Source organism: Hemiscyllium ocellatum, chromosome 12 (assembly GCF_020745735.1).
Source record: "Hemiscyllium ocellatum isolate sHemOce1 chromosome 12, sHemOce1.pat.X.cur, whole genome shotgun sequence".
Taxonomy (NCBI): Eukaryota; Metazoa; Chordata; class Chondrichthyes; order Orectolobiformes; family Hemiscylliidae; genus Hemiscyllium; species Hemiscyllium ocellatum.
The window spans coordinates 45,514,450-45,535,932 of NC_083412.1; positions in this window are offsets into that span (position 1 = coordinate 45,514,450).

Consider the following 21,483-nt stretch of genomic DNA (forward strand, 5'->3'; position numbering starts at 1 on the left):
TGTCAATTCAGTACAAACTTTAAACATATGTACTTGGTGTAAACATAAGTTTTAGATTTCAATTTAACTTTAAATATATGACTGAAATCAATTATAATCAAATAAGAGAGTCAAACTGAAGTATCTCTAGGTCTGACTAAATTCAAGACTGTACCAGGTATGAACACACTGAAACAAATTTCACAAACTTATTCATTTATCAAAACCACTCGAACAGAAATGATATCCAATAAAAGCAGTGAACTCAGTTGATACACAATGGAATATTGGCTCACAACTTCTAGCTGTCTCGGCTGCCATCTTTCCATTCTCAGAAATTCTCCTAACTTAAGCCCACTTTCTACATACTGTAACATTCAGATATACAACTGTTTAATCTTTGCTTGCCATTATCTCCTGGACATGATCAGGAGCATCCAAAGCACCAATTTGTTTGCTTGTGCATGTGCAGTTTGTGATCAGTCTGTGATTGATTAGGTGACGTATGATTGATTTTTTCAAATGTAGTGTCATCCTATTAGCATCACCAATCTCCTGATTCATTCTTTCACCTGCCAATCACTTTGTAATGTCATTGTTTTTTATCACAGTTTGCATATTTTAACTTGCAATCCCAATGATCTTTACCAAGATAAAGTTATTTCTGGATTAGTAGTGCTGGAAAAGCACAGCAGTTGAGGCAGCATCCGAGGAGCGGTATAATCGACGTTTCGGGCAAAAGCCCTTCATCAGGAATACAGGCAGAGTGGAGAGATAAATGAGAGGTGGGTGGGGGTGGGGAGAAAGTAGCATAGAGTACAATAGGTGAGTGGGAGAGGGGATGAAGGTGATAGGTCATGGGGGAGGGTGGAGTGGATAGGTGGAAAAGAGGATAGGCAGGTAGGACAAGTCATGGGGACAGTGCTGAGCTGGAAGTTTGGGACTGGGGTGAGGTGTTCCCTAAAGCGCTCTGCTAGTTGGCGTCCAGTCTCTCCAGTGTAGAGAAGACCGCATCGGGAGCAACGGATACAATAAATGATATTGGTGGATGTGCAAGTAAAATTTTGATGAATGTGGAAGGCTCCTTTAGGGACTTGGATGGAGGTGAGGGAGGAGGTTGGGCGCAGGTTTTGCAATTCCTGCGGTGGCAGGGGAAGGTGCCAGGATGGGAAGGTGGGTTGTAGGGGGGCGTGGACCTGACCAGGTAGTCATGGAGGGAACAGTCTTTGCGGAAGGCGGAAAGGGGTGGGGAGGGAAATATATCCCTGGTGGTGGGGTCCATTTGGACATGGCAGAAATGCGGAGGTTCGTAGAGTGGAAGGTGAGCACCAGGGCATTCTGTCCTTGTTACGGTTGGAGGGGTGGGGTCTGAGGGCAGAGGTGCAGGATGTGGGCGAGATGCGTTGGAGGGCATCTTTAACCATGTGGGAAGGGAAATTGCGGCCTCTAAAGAAGGAGGCCATCTGGTGTGGTCTGTGGTGGAACTGGTCCTCCTGGGAGCAGATATAGCGGAGGCGGAGGAATTGGGAATACGGGATGGCATTTTTGCAGGAGGTAGGGTGGGAAGAGGTGTAATCCAGGTAACTGTTGGAGTCAGTGGGTTTGTTAAAAATGTCGGTGTCAAGTCGGTCATCATTAATGGAGATGGAGAGGTCCAGGCAGGGGAGGGAGGTGTCAGAGATGGTCCAGGTAAATTTAAGTTCAGGGTAAAACGTGTTGGTGAAGTTGATGAATTGCTCAACCTCCTCGCGGGAGCACAAGGTGGCGCCAATGCAGTCATCGATGTAGCGGAGGATGAGGTGTGGGGAGTGGTGCTGGTGTAACTACGGAAGATGGACTGTTCTACGTAGCCAACAAAGAGACAGGCATAGCTGCGACCCATACGGGTGCCCATGGCTACCCCTCTGGTCTGGGGGAAGTGGGAGGATTCGAAGGAGAAATTGTTAAGGGTGAGGACCAGTTCGGCCAAACGAATGAGAGTGTCAGTGAAAGGGTATTGTTGGGGACGTCAGGAGAGGAAGAAACGGAGGGCTTGGAGGCCCTGTTCATTGCGGATGGAGGTGTAGAGGGACTGGATATCCATGGTGAAGATGAGGCATTGGGGGCCGGGGAAATAGAAGTCTTGGAGAAGGTGGTGTCTCTAATATATGTGGAGAGTTCCTGGAGTGCCGAGGTAGGTAGAGATGAGTTCAGTGGGGCAGGAGCATGCTGAGACAATGGGTCGGCCAAGGTGGTCAGGCTTGTGGATCTTGGGAAGGAGGTAGAACCGGGCAGTGCGGGGTTCCTGGACTATGAGGTTGGAAGCTGTGGTTTGGAGCTCTCCTGAGGTGATGAGGTTCTGTATAGTCTGGGAGATGATGGTTTGGTGATGGGGCTGGGGTCATCGTCAAGGGAGCGGTAGGAAGAGGTGTCCTCGAGTTGGCGTTTGGCTTCAGCGGTGTAGAGGTCAGTGCACCAGACAACCACTGCGCCTCCTTTATCTGCTGGCTTGATGGTGAGGTCAGAATTGGAGCAGAGGGATTGGAGGACTGCGCGTTGTGAGGGTGAGAGGTTGGAATGGGGGATGGGGTAGACAGGTTGAGGCGGTCAATGTCCTAGTGGCAGTTGGAAATGAAGAGGTCGAGGGTGGGTAATAGGCCACCACAGGGTGTCCAGGTGGATGCAGTGTGTTAGAGGTGGGTGAAGGGATCCTCGGAAGGTGGGCGGGACTCCTGATTGTGAAAGTAAGCTCAGAGGTGGCGGAAGAAGTGTTCGACATCATGGCATGTATTAAATTCATTGATGCGTGGGCGGAGGAGGATGAAGGTGAATCCATTGCTGAGGACTAATCGTTCATCCTCAGTGAGGGGGAGGTCTAGAGGGATGGTGAAAACTCGGCAGGGCTGGGAGTTGGGACCTGGTGTGGGTGTGCAGCTGGGAGTGGGGGCGGAGCCAGTAACTCGAGTGGGTATGGTGGTGGGGGGAATGGGGGTGGAGTCATGAGCAGGGGTGGTGTTCCCCTCAAGGTTCTTGGGGGGTGGGGATGGTGACAGTGCGATCTGTGGGGGGCGTGTCAGCAGAATGGAGGTGAGTGGCATGGGGGGTCAGAAGTGGTGGCAAACACGACAGTGGGGGAGCGGAAGTCACTGAGCGTGTGACATCAGCGATGATGTGAGGGGTGGAAGTGATGTCACGTGTGGTGCATGAGGAATTGTGAGGGGCGGAAGTGTTATCCGTCACCGTGGGGATGGTGGCTACAGAAGCTGCATGGCTAATGCCATCCCAGTAGTTCCAGAAGCCGCGGGAATCTACTAGAATGTTTGAGGAGCGCTGGTTATGGAGGTGGGTATATAAAGGTTTGCTGTGCTTACAGTTTTTGATGTTTGAGATGGAGTTGAAATACTGTTAGTTAAGAGTATGAACTCTCCTGAGGATGTAGTACAGAAGGGGTCCTTTGCAGTTCTGAGAGAGTCTGGCCCTCAGCTGAGGCAGGGCTGACTGTGGAGAGGTTAGGTGCCGGTGTATTGCTGCAAGCGTGGAGCAGAGGATCTTGAAGGAGAACCGTTGCTGGTGTTTTTGAATCTGTAGTCTGTACTGTTTGTCCTGTTCAGTTCCGAACTCTGCTGGTTTAAAGGTGGTCCAGAGTCCGTGTGGGATGAGTTGCAGGAATTGCAAAACGTGCACCCACACCTCCTCCCTCACCTCCATCCAAGGCCCTAAAGGAGCCTTCCACATCCATCAAAATTTTACTTGCACATCCATCAATATCATTTATTGTATCCGTTGCTCCCGATGCGGTCCCCTCTACATTGGGGAGACTGGATGGCTCCTAGCAGAGCACTTTAGGGAACATCTCTGGGACACCCACACCAATCAACCACACAACTTCCCCTCCTACTCTGCCGAGGACATGGAGGTCCTAGGCCTCCTTCACCACCGCTTCCTCACCACCCGATGCCTGGAGGAAGAACGCCTCATCTTCTGCCTCGGAACACTTCAACCCCAGGGCATCAATATGGGCTTCAACAATTTCCTCATTTCCCCTTCCCCCACCTCACCCCAGTCCCAAACTTCCAGCTCAGCACTGTCCCCATGACTTGTCCTACCTGCCTATCTTCTTTTCCACCTATCCACTCCACACTCCTCCGTGACCTATCACCTTCATCCCCTCCCCTACTCGCTCATTGTACTCTATGCTACTTTCTCCCCACCCCCACCCTCCTCTCATTTATCTCTCCACCTTCAGGCTCTCTGCCTATATTCCTGATGAAGGGCTTTTGCCCGAAACGTCGATTTCACTGCTCCTCAGATGCTGCCTGAACTGCTGTGCTTTTCCAGCACCACTAAGCCAGAATCTGGTTTCCAGCATCTGAAGTCATTGTTTTTATCAAGATAAAGTTATACCAGCCAGGCAACGTATGTGTCTGTCTGGAGAAGATAGTGTCAATTCTTAATGATTTAATGTAATGCCTGACTTGTTGAATCATGTCAGAATTATTATTAATTGAAAAGTTACTTTTCCTTCAATCTTTGTCGCTGAACAATGCCTAAGCATTTGATTCCTCACATAATGATTCTATCAACACTCCTTAGTTCTGAGAGAGGCCCAATCCAAATTACTGGTATGTCTCTGAAGTCTTACAACAGAGAACAGTAACATGTGGGGACAAGCCCTTTGGCCTATCATGTCAATACCAAACATGAAGCCACCAAAAACTAAATCCCATCTGCCTATTCATGGACTGTGTCCCTCACATTCCTTGTTGGTTTGTGTGTCAATCTAAATCCCTCTTAAACTTTGCTGACATATCTGTTTCTACCACCTGACTGGGCAATGCATTCTAGTCACCTACCAGTTGTGTAAAAAAAAACTTTCCTTACACATTTCCCTTAAAGCTAACCTCTCTCACTTTGAACCTGTGCCCTGTTGCATTTAACATTTCCACCTGGGAAAAAGATTCCAACCATTTCCATATCCATGCTTCTCATAAATTTGTACCAGGTATATCTATCAGGTTGCCACTCAGCCTTGAATGCTATAGTGAAAACAATCCAAGTTTGGCCAACCTATCTTTGTGACTAATGCATTCCAATCCAGACAACATTCTGGTAAGTTTCTTTTGCACCTACTCCAAAGCCTCCACATCCTGGTGTGAGGACCAGAAATGTGCATAATATTCCAAATATGGTCTTATGTAGCTGCAACATGACTTGCCAACTTTTATACTCACTGCCCCAACCGATGAAGGCGTGCCATTTGCCTTCTTTACCACCATAGATTCATAGAGTCATACAGCATAGAAACAGAACCTTCGGTCCAACTCATCCCCGCCAACCATAATCCCAAACTAAGATAGTCCCACCTGCCTGCGCTTGGCCCATATCCCTTTTCTTATTCATGTACTTATTTCAATGTCTTAAATATTGTAACTGTACTTGCATCCACCACTTCCTCTGGAATTTCATTCCACAAGTGAACTATCCTCTGGATAAAACAAAATTGCCCGAATGTGTTTTTTAAAATCTTTCTCCTCTCACCTTAAAAATATGCCTTCTAGTCTTGAAATCCTCCACACTGGGGAAAGAAAAACACCTGCCATTCACCTTGTTTATACTCCTCATTATTTTGAAACCTCTATTAGATTACCATATTTATTTGTTTTGCCACTTTCAGGAAACTATGGACTTGGACCCTAAGATTCCTAATCCTCCTTGGGATCCTGTCATCAACTGTGTACTTTTCTCTTGCATTTGACCTCCCAAAATATATCTTCCCATGATTGTCTAGATTAAGTTCCATTTACCACATCTTTTCCCAACTTTCCAATTGATCTATCTCCTGCTGGAACTTTCCACACTACCTACAATGCCACCAATGTTTTTGTGTTCTTTGCAGATTTATTAATGAGACTACCTGCAAATTCATCCACTTCATTTATTATATTACAAACAGCAGAGATTCTAGCACCAATCCTTGCAGAACACCACTAGTCACAGATCTTCTAACAGAAGAATACACTGCCACAACTATGCTGTGTCTCCTCTGACTAAGTCAATTTTATATCCACATCACCAACGCACCCTGGATCTAATTTGATATTCTCGACTGGCCTACCATGAGAGACCTTGTCAAATGCTTTAGGAAAGTCCATGTTGGTAACATCAACAGTCCTACCCTCATCAATCATCTTTATCACTTCTTCAAGAAACTCAATCAACTTTGAGAGGCAAGACCACCCTGCACAAAATTGTCCTGATTATCTCTAAAAAGTCCACTGATTTCCAAATGCGAATAAATCCTGTCCCTAAGAATCTTCTCAAATACTTGCTCTATTACAGATGTAAAGTTTACCGACCTATAATTTCCTGGATTATCCCTGTTGCCCTTCTTTAACAAAAGAACAGCAATGGGTATTCTTCAGTCTACTGGGACCTCAGCTGTTAGTTAAGTGGATACAATGATCTCTTTCAAGGCCTCAGCAATTTTCTGCCTTACCTCCTTCATATCATAGGATACATCCTATCGGGCCCTGGGGATTTATTTCCTGTAAACTTTTTTCAAGACTCCCAACATGTTCTCCTCCTTAATATCAACGTGCCTCAGAATATCAACATACCCCTCGTTAATCTTAGCATTATCCATTTCCTTCTCCTTGGTGAATGCTGATGCAAAGTATACATTAAGGACCTCACCCACTTCCTCTAACGCCAGGCATAAATTCCCTCCTTTGTCCTTGAATGGCCGTCCCCTTTTCCCAGCTACTTTGTTGCTCCTAATATACATATAAAATGCTGTGGGATTCTCTTTAATCCTACTTGTCAAGGATATTTTGTGGCCCCTTCTAGCCTTCTTAATTTCATAGTTAAGTTATTTTGTGGTTTCTTTCTATTCAAAGACTGTGTTTGATTTTTTTTCTGTTTTCTAAACCTTACCTATGCTTCTTTCTTTTTTATCTAAACTTTCAACATCCCTTGTCATTCAAGGTTCCAGAATCTTGTCATCGTTATCTTTCATCCCCACAGGGATATGCTGGTTCTGAACTCTGATCAATTGCCTTTGACAGATTCCCTCAGATAGTCTCTCCCAATCTAATTTCTCAGGTTCCTGCCTAATAATATGGTATTAGCCTTCCCCAAAAGTTTAATTAACACTTTCACCGAAAGACCAGTCTGAACTTTATCCATAACTATCTTCGAACTGGGCAGTTTCATTTCCCAATGCAAAACTATCTATACATTATTTCAAGGAACTCCCCTGTATACATCTAACAAATTTTAACCCATATAAGCCACTGGCACAACGGGAGTTCCAGTCAATATTGGGGAATTTAAAAACATCCATTATAAGAACCCTTTTTTTGACATCTTTCCATGTTCTGTTTACATATCTCCTGCTTGCTATTGGGAGACCTATTGTATAACCCCATCAAAGCATTTGCACCTTTCTTATTCTTGAGTTCTACCCATATGGCCTGACTGGATGAGCTTGCCGCGATGTCCACTGTCAGTACAGTTGTGATAGTCTCCTTTATCAGTAATCCAACTCCCCCAATTTTTTTTTAATCTCTTTCCATCTTGACTGAAATATTGAAACTATAAAACATTGAGCTGCCAGTGCTGCCCTTCTCTCTACCAAGGTTCTGAAATGGCAATATTACACTCCCATGTGGCAATCCAGACTGTAAACTCATCTGCTTTACCTGTTATGCTCTTTGAATTAAAGTAAATAAACTTCTGACCTGCCAGTGCTTCCTGTTCTTCCTATCATACTTACTTGATGTAACATTGATCTTATCCTCAATCACTCTACGTACTGACCTACTGTTCCATTTCACAGCCCCTGCCATTTTAGGTTAAATGCTCTGGAGTGGCACTAGCAAACCCTCCTGAAAGGATATCGGTGCCTATCCAGTTAGGTGCATCTGTCCTTCATGTACAGGTCCTACCTGTTCTGTAAGTGATCTCACAGATCTAGATATCTGAAGCCTTCCCTCTGACACCACCTCTTCAGCTACACATTCATCTGTGTTACCTTGCATTTTTCTGGCCTCAGCAGCATGTGGCACAGGAAGTATTCCTGAAATTACAATTCTAGAGGTCCTATTTATCAATATTCTACCTAACTCCTATAAATTTCCTTTGCAGAAATTCAACTCTCATCCTGTTGATATTGTTAATACCAATAAGGACTATAAGCACTGATTGCTTACCCTCACCTTTAAGAATATCCTGTGCCCACGCAGAGACATCCTTGACCCTTGTACCAGACAGGTAGCACACCATTCTGGAGTCTCCCTTGTGGTCACAGAAAATCTATGTCCCTGATTATAGGGGCCCCTATCACTACCACCTGACTGCACTGTAACCCTCTGTGCTGTATGACAGAGCCAAATGTGATTCCACTGATTAGGCTGCTGTTGTTGCTTTTCCCTGAGAGGCCATTCCCCTAAGAGTGTACAAAATGGTACGTTTGTTTGAGAGGGAGAGGCCATAGAAGACTTCTGCACTACCTGCCCATGTTTACTAGTCTTCCAGGTGGTCACCCAATGCTTTTCTGTTTGTGTAGCCCTTAGTTACAGTATCCCCAACTCACTATACTTGCTAGTCATGACATTCTCAGCCTCACAGTGAGCTCATTCACAAGTCAAAGCATTCCATGTGATAAATCAGAGTTCGAGCTGAACCTGATTTACATTCTTAGAATGAGGTACCTCAAATAACAAAGTACAAGAATTACTACAATAAATATCAGTTTTGTACTCATTAAAATTGCTGACAAACATTGGAACCGAAGATGCTGGCTTACTTTTATAATGTTTCTCACCAATGCTTAACTTCTAGGTGTTTTTAATTTCTTCCTTTCTCCCTATGATTGTTGAAAGTGTTTAAAATGATTACAAGATGGGTCATTCTCTGTTCTAGATATTACATTTAAAGATAGAGATGATATTAGGTATAGATTAGAGTGGTGCTGGAAAAGCACAGCAGGTCAGGCAGCATCCGAGGAGGAGGAAAATCAACGTTTTGGGCAAAAGCCCTTCACCAGCAATGATATTAGGTATCCTAATTTAATTATTCCCTTTAGTGCTTCATTATTCCAAATCACAAAGTTCACATATATTGTGGGCAGGTACCAGAAATGGGATATTACTCCCGATATGATCTGTGTTGAGCAGCACTTTGTTCTATGCTTCATTTCAAGGTATTTGTAGTGACACAAGCTCCCAGTTGCAGATGTAAATATTTAGCATGACCATTCTGAGGAAGGGTTGCGGGATCCAAAACATTAACCCTGATTTCTCTCCATAGATGCTGCCAGACCTGCTGAGCTTTCTCAGCAATTTCCATCTTTGTTAAATATTTAGCATGTTCTTCTCCCATTGTTGAAAATTCATTTTTACAATTTGGTGACTCCTGTTCCAGACTGAATCTACAAGCAACTTTACCAAGGTCACTCATATCAAAATGTAAATAACTTATTTCTCTGAATAACATGCAAGGTAAATAGCATTTTAACTATGGGTGTGATATATTTATATGTATAACTCGATGGGAAACAGGAACAAGATATTTCAAGATCCTTTCGAGTTCTACTCTGGTTACATCACATTGGGTTTACTTCTGTAATTGTAGTAAATATATTACATCCAGTCCTAGGCTTCCAGACAACTGATCTCCTTTCACTGAGTCTGATGAAATGTGTTGCCAAATTCGTTGGTCTTTTCCAAGCACTTCCTTTTCCCGTTTCATTCTCTCTCAAGTTTAGCATCAGAATTCAATGCAAAGAAAGCAAATTATTTTTAATTAACAAAGAACAGGCTGATGGAACAATCTTCTTTGTATCCAGATAAATGGGGGTGACATATTATTCAGAAAATCAACCTGTGTGCAAATTGAAGTGTGCAGTCTGTGGCATTAATAGGGCCTATTTGATCACTCAAGGCTTTTAATGCTGATTAATCAAGAACATGCCTGTCTGTTATATTTATCCAACTGATTCCTCTTTGTCCGTCTCCAATCACAATGAACTGTGCTGTTCTGATAGTTGGGGCTACTGGGAATGTTTCATTTTAGTACCAATCTGTCTATCCAAATGAAGCTTGGGTTGTAGCAATGCAATCACTCATTGTGACAGCAGCTACTACAGCTTGCTGTTTTCCCAACATTTTAAGGAGTTTCTTCATTACTTCCTGACAGGAACCATGATAAGCTTTTCCCTGTGATCTAGCTAACTCCTCTTGCCATGTATCACAACCATCTTCCAATTTCTGTTTTACTTTTCCATTGCCTTAGTCAGAGCAAAAATATATTCTTCAGTTCCCTTTGGCTTACATCCCAACCTACGTAGAATTTAATCATTGCTGTTATAGAGATGCTGTCGGGGCTGATAGCTGGTTAGGTAAAATATTTAACAGTGTTCTGCAGTTGCTGTGATTTCTCTAAGTTTTAGTAATGTCGTTATCACAACAACAACAAAAGTATATTGCATACATGATGAGGTTAAGGTCTTTGTTCCTTTCCATCACCCTGCCAGGACCTACTCCTGCATAAATAAGATTCCTTTCAAGGAAATAGTGTCACATTTTGTATATATTCTTCAATGCATACAAAGTTTAGTTCTTATTTTATCTTCAAATGCCTAACATAGCCTTTCTTTTAATCTTTGCACAATATTCCTGAATACATCTAAGACAATCCACTTGGTCAGTTTAATTTGCTGACCCTCTAAGCATTAGCTTGTTGGGAAGTGTCATAGGACAAAACAAAGTTGCTACATTTGTAAGTCTTGCCTTAACGTATGCTTACCTACTAGAGTCCAGTTTCAACACCAATTGTGAGATTTTGGATTTCAACTCAACTTTAATTGAAAGACAACATAAAGCAAGTTTAAGAGAGTCAAGCTAAGGGCTCTTGTGGCACCATGGTAATGTCTCTACTGAGAGGCTTAATTTTGGATCTGCCTCGTCCAGATGTTTACATAACATGTCGGAACAGGTTGATTAAAAATATCTAAAATAATGAATTGAAAGAGCTTCTGGTTCTGACTGAATAAAAGATTGGTCCATTTACAAGTGCGCTTTAAAAAGTTCCACAAATCTATTAAGTTATCAAAAAAAATACAAAAGAAGTGTTCGTCAATAAAATTAGCAGACACAGTTGGTTCACAATGAAATACATATTCCTAAACTTTAAGCTAACTGGGACAGTACCTCTTCATTAATTTGGTTGACTGAAGTTTTCCTTCTGCCTTGTTTCTGTGCACTGTATTACTAAGAGCCAGGCCTCATTAATCTGAGTTGACCATTATCTCCAAGGCATAATCAGGAGAATCAGTGCTCCAATTTGCTGCTTAATACATGTCTAGCGCATGATCATGTCATGGCCCAATTGTGGTCAAGTTGGTAGTGTATGCTCGATTCCCAATGATTTCTTTAAACATAACGATCATCATAGCAGCATCACTTGCTATTGTCTCCCAATTCATTCTTCCACTTTCTGAGATTGTCTTTTTGTAACAAATTGTCCATCTTAGCTTACCAACTGTGTAGATTTTTACAAACATAAGGTGAAACCAGTAACATTCAAACATTGGAATATTGTGTGCAATTCTGGTCCTCTTTCTATCAGAAAGATGTGAAACTTGAAAGGGTTCAGAAAAGATTTACAAGGATGTTGCCAAGGTTGGAGGATCTGAGCTAAATTGGAGGAGAGGCTGAACAGGTTGGGGCTGTTTTCCCTGGAGCGTTGGAGGCTGATGGGTGACCTGATAGAAGTTTACAAAATTATGAGCGGCATGAATAGGATAAATCGGCAAAGTCTTTTCCCCGAGGTCAGGATGTCCAAAACAAGCGGGTATAGGTTTAGGGTGAGAGGGGCAAGATATAAAAGAGACCTACGGGGCAAAATTTTCACACAGATGGTGGTACATATATGGAATGAGCAGCCAGAGCAAGTGGTGGAGGCTGGTACAATTGCAACATTCAAAAGGCATTTGCATAGGAAGGGGATATGAATTTGAGAGATACGGGCTGGGTGCTGGCAGGTGGGACTAGATTGGGTTGTTTTATTTGGTCACCCCGTGAACAGGTTGGACCGAAGGGTCTGTTTCGATGCTGTACATCTCTATGTCTCTATTTGAAACATATAGAATAAACTGACAGTGTAAAAATACATAAATGAATACAATCTGGTAGCCATATCAGAGGATGCCATGCACTGGGATTTGAATTTTAATGAGTGCAGGACATTTACAAATGATAGAAAAGTACAAAAAAAAGGAACAATGGCTCTGTCAGTTAATGATGGTCATAGCACATTAGAAAGGGATTACATTAGTTTGGAAAACTGAAATATGGAAACAGTTTGAATCGAACTGGGAAATGATAAAGGCAGGAAGTTACTTGTGGTAATGTGCCCTTGGTGTTAATCACCCAATAGAAATCACGCTGAAGAGTGGGACACAAAAGAAAAAAATAATTAAAGCTTGTCAGATAGACATGACAATAACCAGCGATAATTTTAATCTATATGTCCACTGGAAAAGTTAGATGAACAAAGGTAACCTAAGTGAGGAGTTAACAGAAAATATAATTGATGATCTTATAGTTAAGGATCACTCTCAGTAGCAGCGACTATGATATGTTTCAATTTAATTCAATTTGATGGAGAGAGGAGTGGGTCCACGACTATTTTAAATTCAAGTAAAGGCATTTATGAGGACATGAAAGCAAAGTGAACCAAAGTAAATTGGCATATTAATTTTAAATATCAGTCAAAAGGATGCATTGACAGACATTTGATATTTCAGAATATACACAATTCTGAAGTTTTTTTCCTACATTCTAAGAAGTAGGAAAAAAACACAAAGGAGGGTCTCACTATCCGTGCTTATCTAGTTATGATAAAATTAGTATCAAGATGAAAGAAAAGTTTTATAATTGTGCCAAAACAGATGGAATATTGGTAGATTGGGCAGAATATAAACCAAAAGCAAAGAATGAAGAGGCATTAATAGAGAGTAAATCGAAAGTGTGAGTGAAAACGAGTCAGAAACTTAAAAAAAGACAGTAAGAGTTTCTGTGACTATTTCAAGATCAGTTAACAAGGTGAGCATTAGTCCTGCAGAAAGTTAGGCTGTAGAATTGATATTAGAACATAAGAAAATGGCAGATGAATAAACAGGTACACTAATCCATCTTCACTATACAGGATATCAAGTAATATCCCAGAAGCAACCATACATCAGGAAATTGAAGACACGGAGGAATTCAGGAAAATTATGCTCACCATAGAAGTGATACTGAGTTAATTGGAGTTGCAGGCTGACAAGTAGCCAATTCCGGATGGAATTCACTCTATAGTGTAAAGCAAAATGGTGAATGAGATAGTCAATGTATTGGGTTTGATTTTCCAAAATTCCCTTGATTTGAAAGCAGCCCCATGAGATGAGAAGATAGTAAATGTAACTCCTTTATTCAATGAATGGAAATAGATGGAAAGCATGAAACTAGATTTCAGACAACAAATAAATAAATAAATTATCATTAAAGAATTTACAGCAGTGCACTTAGATAAGTTCAAGGTAATTGGACAGAATCAACATGGCTTTGTGATGGGAAATTGACGAATCTATGATGTAGGCGTAGCATTTTGATGGAAAATTGAGTGTCCAATAGTAAGTAATTGACCATGTTCAGATTATCAAGATTTTTGATTGAGTGGCATTATTTTGCTCTGATTTTCTGCACCACAGAAATTGGTGTTGTGACCTCAATCTCTCTTTAAAAATCAGAGATAGCCCACTTAAAAACAGAGATTAGGTGAGTTTTTTTTTCTCTCTGTGGCAATCATAAGACAAGCTGATGGATTCAGAGTCTTAGATTACTTACAGTGTGGAAACAGGCCCTTCGGCCCAACAAGTCCACACCGACCCGCCGAAGCGCAACCCACCCATACCCCAACATATACCCCTTACCTAACACTATGGGCAATTTAGCATGGCCAATTCACCTGACCCGCACATCTTTGGACTGTGGGAGGAAACCGGAGCACCCGGAGGAAACCCACGCAGACACGGGGAGAACGTGCAAACTCCACACAGTCAGTCGCCTGAGGCGGGAATTGAACCCAGGTCCCTGGTGCTGTGAGGCAGCAGTGCTAACCACTGTGCCACCGTGCCGTCCTTGAATACTTTTGAGGCTGGGTGAGGTAGATTCTTCTCAAGCAAGGAGTGAAAGATTATCAGAGTTGGCAAGAATGGCAGATTTGAGATTGCAATCAGATCAGCCATGATTTTACTGGTGATGGAGCAGACTCAAAAGGTTGAAAGGTTTACTCCTGCTCCTGTATGTTCATTAGACCATTTATGCACCTGCCCATGAAATACAGTATCACTTCCTTGTGATTAATTATCATCCTTAAAGTTGCAAACAGTACACCTAAAATGATCACAATTACACGACCATTAAGTTCGCAACAGAACCTAATTCCAAAATAAACTAATATTTGCACACAGAAACCAATAAAGTTACCTTTGACCTTTAGGCAGATTGTTTTCTTCAGTTTTTCAACAAAACACAATTAAATAGGTTATTTTTTTTCTCCTTGATTGCTTAATCAACTGGAAATAATAAATTACTGAAGAATAATTCAATCCTTGAGTTAAATACGTAAAAGTCATCTGTGTGACTAAAACTCACGCAGATCTAGATATAAAAATCATTAAACAGTGAAAAAATTATTCCTGAGGCTTCAACATATACAGAGTCACAAGGCAGCAAACATATGAGATACATATTAGCAGAGAATAGATTATTTAAAATTCAAAATGCAAAAGTTGAAAGAAATGATGAGATATTTTTTCATGGTCTGTGGTACCAGTTCAATGATGCAACCATTTAATTTGAGTTGTTTTCATGGAGACAGTAGTGCCAAGTGATATCTTTCTTCAAAAGTCTCTGTTGTGCAGGTATTTATTCTATTGCTAGAGCAAACATGCTTTTGAGAAAGATCTTGGAGGAAAGAATGGATAAAGCTGTTTCCTTGCATCAATGTCTCACGATGTTTCAAGACAATTTTTCTGATAGCAACTGGCTAGCCATTCAGTTCAAGAGCAAGTAGAGAGGAGCATTAAATGCTGGCCCAACTAGGAACACCACATCGCATTAGGTGAAGGCTGACTATCAGCCAAGTATTTGTTTTAAGTTCTAGCAATAACGCACCGGGCTAATTGACTTTGACAGTCTGCTCTTGGTATGGATATTTGTACCCTTGAGTAGTGTGAGGCTTTCAGAGATCTGCATGCTGTGTATAGCAAAGGTCAGGTCAGGGTGGATCTTTAGATGGGTGAGGGGAAATAATCTGTGCTATCATACAGAAACCTGGAAGATCATAGAAAATCTCTACAGTGTGGAAGAAGGCCATTCTGCCCATCATGTCCACACTGATCCTCTGAAAGGCAACCCATCAAAACGTGTCCCTCTACCCTCACCCTGCAACCCTGCATTCCTTATGGCTAATCCACCAACCTGCGCATTTCTATAGACTATGGGCAATTTAGCATTGCCAATCCACTTAACCTGCACATCCCTGGACACTATGGACAATTTGGCATGACTAATCCACCTAACCTGCACATGATTGAACTGTAAGAGGAAACCAGACCGCCCAAAGGAAACCCATGCAGACATGGAGAATGAACAACCTTCATCCCTTACCTGCACATGATTGAACAATAGGAAGAAACCAGACCACCCAAGTGAAACCCATGCAGACACCGAGAATGAGCAAACTTCACACAGTCATCTGAGGATGGAATCCCATATGGGTTATGGGCCTGTCAGCCCCTTTGAGTTACTGTGATAATGCAACACAAAAATAAAGAAGTATCCCCATACTTAAAGGAATCTGGAAAGAATAGAGATTATACTGATAAGAAGTGATTGAGGAATGAAGGCTTGAAAATGTTATATCCATGTTTAAGAATCAAAAAGGCACAAATCCATCCAGCCAAATTTTTGTGATGGGGAAACTTGAAGACAATTTTCCACATCAAAATAATTAGATATTATTTTAAAAGGAAACCTCTTCAATGTACCAACTTGAAGATTTCAAAGTACCAACTTGAAACATTGATGCTGTTTCTCTCTCCACATGTACTACCACATTTATTGAGCTTCGCCAACACTTTATTTGTAGTTCCAATTTCCAGACCTTCAATTTGGAAATGCATTACCAATAAATGGAAATCAACAGGGACTTGTAAAGAGTCTGGCCTGCTGAAATTGATTGCATTCTTTGAAGAGATGGAGAAGTTTAATTTAGTACTCTAGATTTTCAAAATTCATTTGACAAAACACCACATATTGATTTCCATAAAAAATAAATAAAAACTGAAAGAACTGGGGCTGGTGTAAGTGAGAAACAAAAACAGAAATTTCTCGAAAAGCTCTGTAGGTCTGACAGCATCTGTGCAGAGAAATCAAAGTTAATGTTTCAAGCCAAGTGGCCCTTCCTCTGTTAACTCTGATTTCTCTCCACAGACTCTGGCAGACCTGCTGAGCTGTTCCAGCAATTTCTGTTTTTGTTTCTAGCAAAATTAAGTTCCTTGGCATTAATTGGGAGCTTCTACAAAAATTCAAAATTGGCTAGAAGGCAGAGATTCGTATTTTTGAGGAAAATGGGGAGGTCTATTTCTGATAAGTTGGTATTATGATGACAAATTTGATTCTCCAAGATATAATTATAAGGTGTCAGAAGATACGAAACTTGTAAATGTAGTAAACAATATGGAAGGAAGTGACAGACTTCAGTAGATCATTAGTTTTAAAAGTTTGCAGAAACATTCTTTTCATACTTGCCAACACTGGTCACTTTTCATTATTGTAACTAAGTTTTTACCTTGGATCATTTTTAGTAACTTCAGGAAACTGCTCAGAGTTAATTTCATTATGAAACTCGCCCTCCTCACCCTGCCTTTTTATTTGTTCAGTTCTCACTTGTACATTTGATGTATTAGACTTTTTACTTTCAGTTTCTGTCACTTCCACATATCTTGCAGCAGTTAGCACAAAAGAAAATTCAATTTTCTTATCCTCCAATCTTACAGAATAACTTGGATGCCAGACAGGTTGAATCAATGCTTGTTGGAGAAGCAAGTAATTTTGTGGAGAAGTTTTTGTTAGAAAATTACAATAAGCTACTTCTATTTTTCTCCCATTTGGCTTTTCTGGGCCATACATTTCCTTCTACTCCCTTCCGTTGATAGGTTTGCCAGTTATGTACTTGAAGCAACTCAGCAGAAAGCAAGAATCAAGAGGCAATCATGAAGAACTGTGGAGAAATTTTCATGGAGCTTTTTCAGCTATTAGATATTTTAAGTGAGTCCCTCAAATTAGTTCCCCAAATTGAGGAAGATGCTTATTGTGGAATGTAGCCTGTGATGAAAACCTGTACATTGCAGCCTTTTAATGTGGAGACCATTATTACACCTTTTGCTATCATTTGGTTTTGCCTGACCAGGAGACACTCCCACACTTATTGTCTGTCACAGACATATTTCCAAGGAATTACAAGTTGACAATCAACCTGTCTGAATTTGTTGTGAATGTACCTTCAATGGTCATTCCCAGAACAAGACTCTATCCCAGACCCTCATGTTCATGAAGTAAAAATCATTAAGTAAATTCAAATACAGGCAAAACATTGTGTTATCTTCAAGAAAGCAAATTGCTATAGCATGTATGTTTCTTTTTCGGAAAAAATAGACAACTGCAAACACCACTCACCATTGAATATCCACAACCAATTTCTTTGATAGTGTTTTTATGCATCAGACTTTCACTCCAGACATAAGCAGTTCAAGTCAGAAACTTCCCACTTGATACACCAACCGTGGTAAACAACTTTGCTCTGAGGGAATGGGTTCAAGATGGAGTCAATCCAGCCATTCCCAATGCAGTTTGGAGTAGCCAAAATGGCTGCCCTATACTTTTAAAATTTTTACCTCAGTTCTCTGAAACTTTGTTCCAATGGTTTTGTAAAATATTAGGCCCTCGAGCTGTCTCCTTTACATTTCTTCACTCCTTTATAGAATTGTTGTGGCAACCCATGCACCCAACCACAGCATGGCATTTTATTGACCTATGCTAACTTATTTAAACCTATGCTTTCACACTTCTGCTTTTGCCTTGATACACTCCATAACAACTAATTTAATATTCAATGTTGGCTGGTCTCGGGTGCTGTGTTGAAACAAAATAAAATAAGAATCTAAATACCTACAACAACTTTCATTCTAATGAGCAACCTGTCACAATGGTGCAAACCCATTCAAAACTAAGTATTGTTAAAAAAAACCTGTTCAGATGTATTGTAACATAATTCAGGGATTGGCAAGACTAGAATCCAGACATTCTGTCTCAGAGGTAGAGATACAATCACGACACCACAAGACCCCTACCATTCAATACTTTGAAAGAACTCCTCAAGTTCTTAATCATTTATCAAAACAGATTTATATTGATAACCTATATCAAAGATAATTAATCCTTGCATAACCCACTTGAACTATCAAGTAAATTGTAACTTACAAGCCCCTTATTAGAATGCAGGCAATTATTCTCAATGGTATAATGATTGCCTTTGGGGTAATAATAAAAAAATGCAACTGGTAGAACAGATCTTCCAACTTTCAATGATAAGAGCTGTCCATTTCTTTCTCAAATTGGGGGAAAAATTTAGAACAGAAGCTGATGTAGAATATAAAAGCAAGTAATAAATGAATCATGTAATGAATGTGAGAACTATTGTACTGAATAATTCCTGGATTTTGTGCCTGGAAGGCACTTTTGTGAAGTATAGAATGACATACTGGTGCTTCAGGGAGTGCATTATTTAAGTAATCAACAAAGGTTTTTGTTTTGTAAAAACGTTTTAATTCTTCAGCTCTCGAACCTCTAAAATGAATATGTTGATAATGGGAACTATTGGAGAACGTCATTAGTTTTTTTCATTCTTTCACCACTCACCCACCTCCTCACACATAATAAATCACTAAATGCTTTGAAATAAATTAAACTAATGCTTATTTAATGTTAAATATTTAATCAGTGAATGGAACTGTGATAAATATGTGTTTGTTCAGCAGTGTTTGTCCTCTGATTTTAACCTTTTTTGCAAAGAAATGCTTTCAATTGATGAGATGCCTTCCTCTGGAATGAGTTGAGGAGTTTTAGTGGTGCCGGCACTTTCAGAGTTCCCAGATTAATGCCTAGATTTAAATTGATTCAATGGTTACATGTGAATATCACCAATGTTTATTTTAGGTTCATGTGAATAGAAAGTCAATTTTTGAGTGTCAGCTCCAGCAAAGCCTCCATAGAGCCACTATATCTTGTTAACTCATGGAGATTAATTTCCAAAAATAAAAAAATTGAGGCTGCATCCAGGATTTTGTTTTTGCATGCAGTGGTTGTGGAAAGGCTCATCTGGCACAAAGATTCAATAACTGTTTGTGTATCCAAATTAACAGGTGGTGGGTAATTTACAGAGCCAAAAACAAAAATGATTGAGCATTGGCCATCAAAGACATTTTGCTCAATAGTTGTCAACTGTCCTTCTGATGAATTTATTCAATCCATTGGAAATGGTAAATTTGAGTCCAGTTTACCAAATTTGCTTCAATCGTGGCAAGATGATTGAAGTAAAAGAAAACTAAATACACAATACTTCTTACATGGATAACTTAACAAAAATGTATACTTTGACCATAGAACTCAGATATTCACTGTGTCTATTTAACTAGGTCAATTCAGGTTTTGTGTTCATTTGCAACTTGGGAATAAGGCAAATATTCTTGCGGATATGTTATAGACAACTACTAAAGCAGCAATTTTATTAAGTTGCACGAGGATATAATTTTTCCAGAGCCAGATTAGGAAAACATCAATTTTTCATAAGAAATTGAAACAAATTCAATATCAGACATTAATCAACTGAGATAAATTGGGAGCCCAAACAAAATTGTAAGGGAACATCCCCCAATTGTTGGAGTTATACCTGGTGCACAAAGGAACTGTAATTGTCAGAGGCTCTTCATTGTACTCACAGAACATTGCCACTGGAGTTCCCAAGGGCAGTCGTTTTGGTCAAACCAGATTACAACAGGTCAGGCAGCATACATGGAGATAAAGCAGGCTAATGTTTCAAGTCTGAATGACTCTTGTATTATTAGTAAATTTCCCTCCATCATAAGGTCCAAATTGAAACAGTTTCCTGATAATTGCACAGTGCTCAGTTTTATTCACATTTAGCTGGAATTAGATCACATTTTGACTTGCGCTGGCCAGTGGTGAGTAACATTTGTACCATAAGTGCAAAATAATAAACATTTTAAATTAAGTAAACTCTAGTTATTTTCTAGTGATCTTTAACATACAGCCATCAGTGTGTCCTCACGATAACTATCTTGGAAAATGCGATCGATGGCATACCTAACTGGATCAGCCATGTTAGAACAGTGGCTACATGATAAGATTTAAGGCAGGGTATTCTTTGACAAATGGCTATTATCTTGGCTGTTCCTCATTACTTAAAATGATCAAGTCAGGAGTATCACAAAAATAATCTCCAAGAGTGTTGCGAACATTTGGCACCATCCAGTATAAAGTGATATTCTACAATTTAACTCAATAGCCACACCAATTGCAATTGTCATACAGAGCACACTACAGCCACAATCTGCAGGATACACAGAAATATAGAATGGTTACAATAAAAGAGAAGACAATTTGGCCCATCATGTCTTGGTCTGCTCTTACTCTGAAGAACAATTCAGCCAGCCCCAATCCCCTACCCTTTCTCCATAGCTTTACAATTTTATATTTTTCTCTTCAGGTTCTATCTAATTCTGTTTCAAAATCAAGGATTGAATCTGCCTCCAACACAGTCTCAGGCAGTGTTTTCCAGATCATAGCCATTCGTTGCATGAAAATCCTTTTCCTCACCATAGTTCTTTTGCTAAATGCCTAAAACCTATGTCATCCTGTTCTCAAACTTGCCAATGGAAACACTATTCTCTTCTGTACTCTATCTAGAACTCTAAAATATAGTATCCAGCATTGTGCACAATATTCTCCTTGAAGCCTAATCAATGTGTTCCAAATGTTTACCATAAAACATACTTACATAATTTTGCTTCCTCTTTATATAAATTACCATCCCATATGCTTTTAAATCTTCATTTGTCCCACCTTTTTGAATAATATCTGCACATATACCATGTGGCCCTTCTTTTCCTATAACCCATCCAGAATGACTTCCTTTATGTTATATTAATTGACCTTATCATTCCTGCCAAAATAGATCAGTTCAAATTTGTGTGTGTTGAATTTGAACTGCCATATGCTCTTCATTCCATTGGTCTGCCTGTGCACACTTCAAATTTATTGCTATCCCTGTCAAAGGTTACAATCAAAATTGTGAGGCTTCTGTATTTTTAAAATTGTGTAATATACACTGAAATCA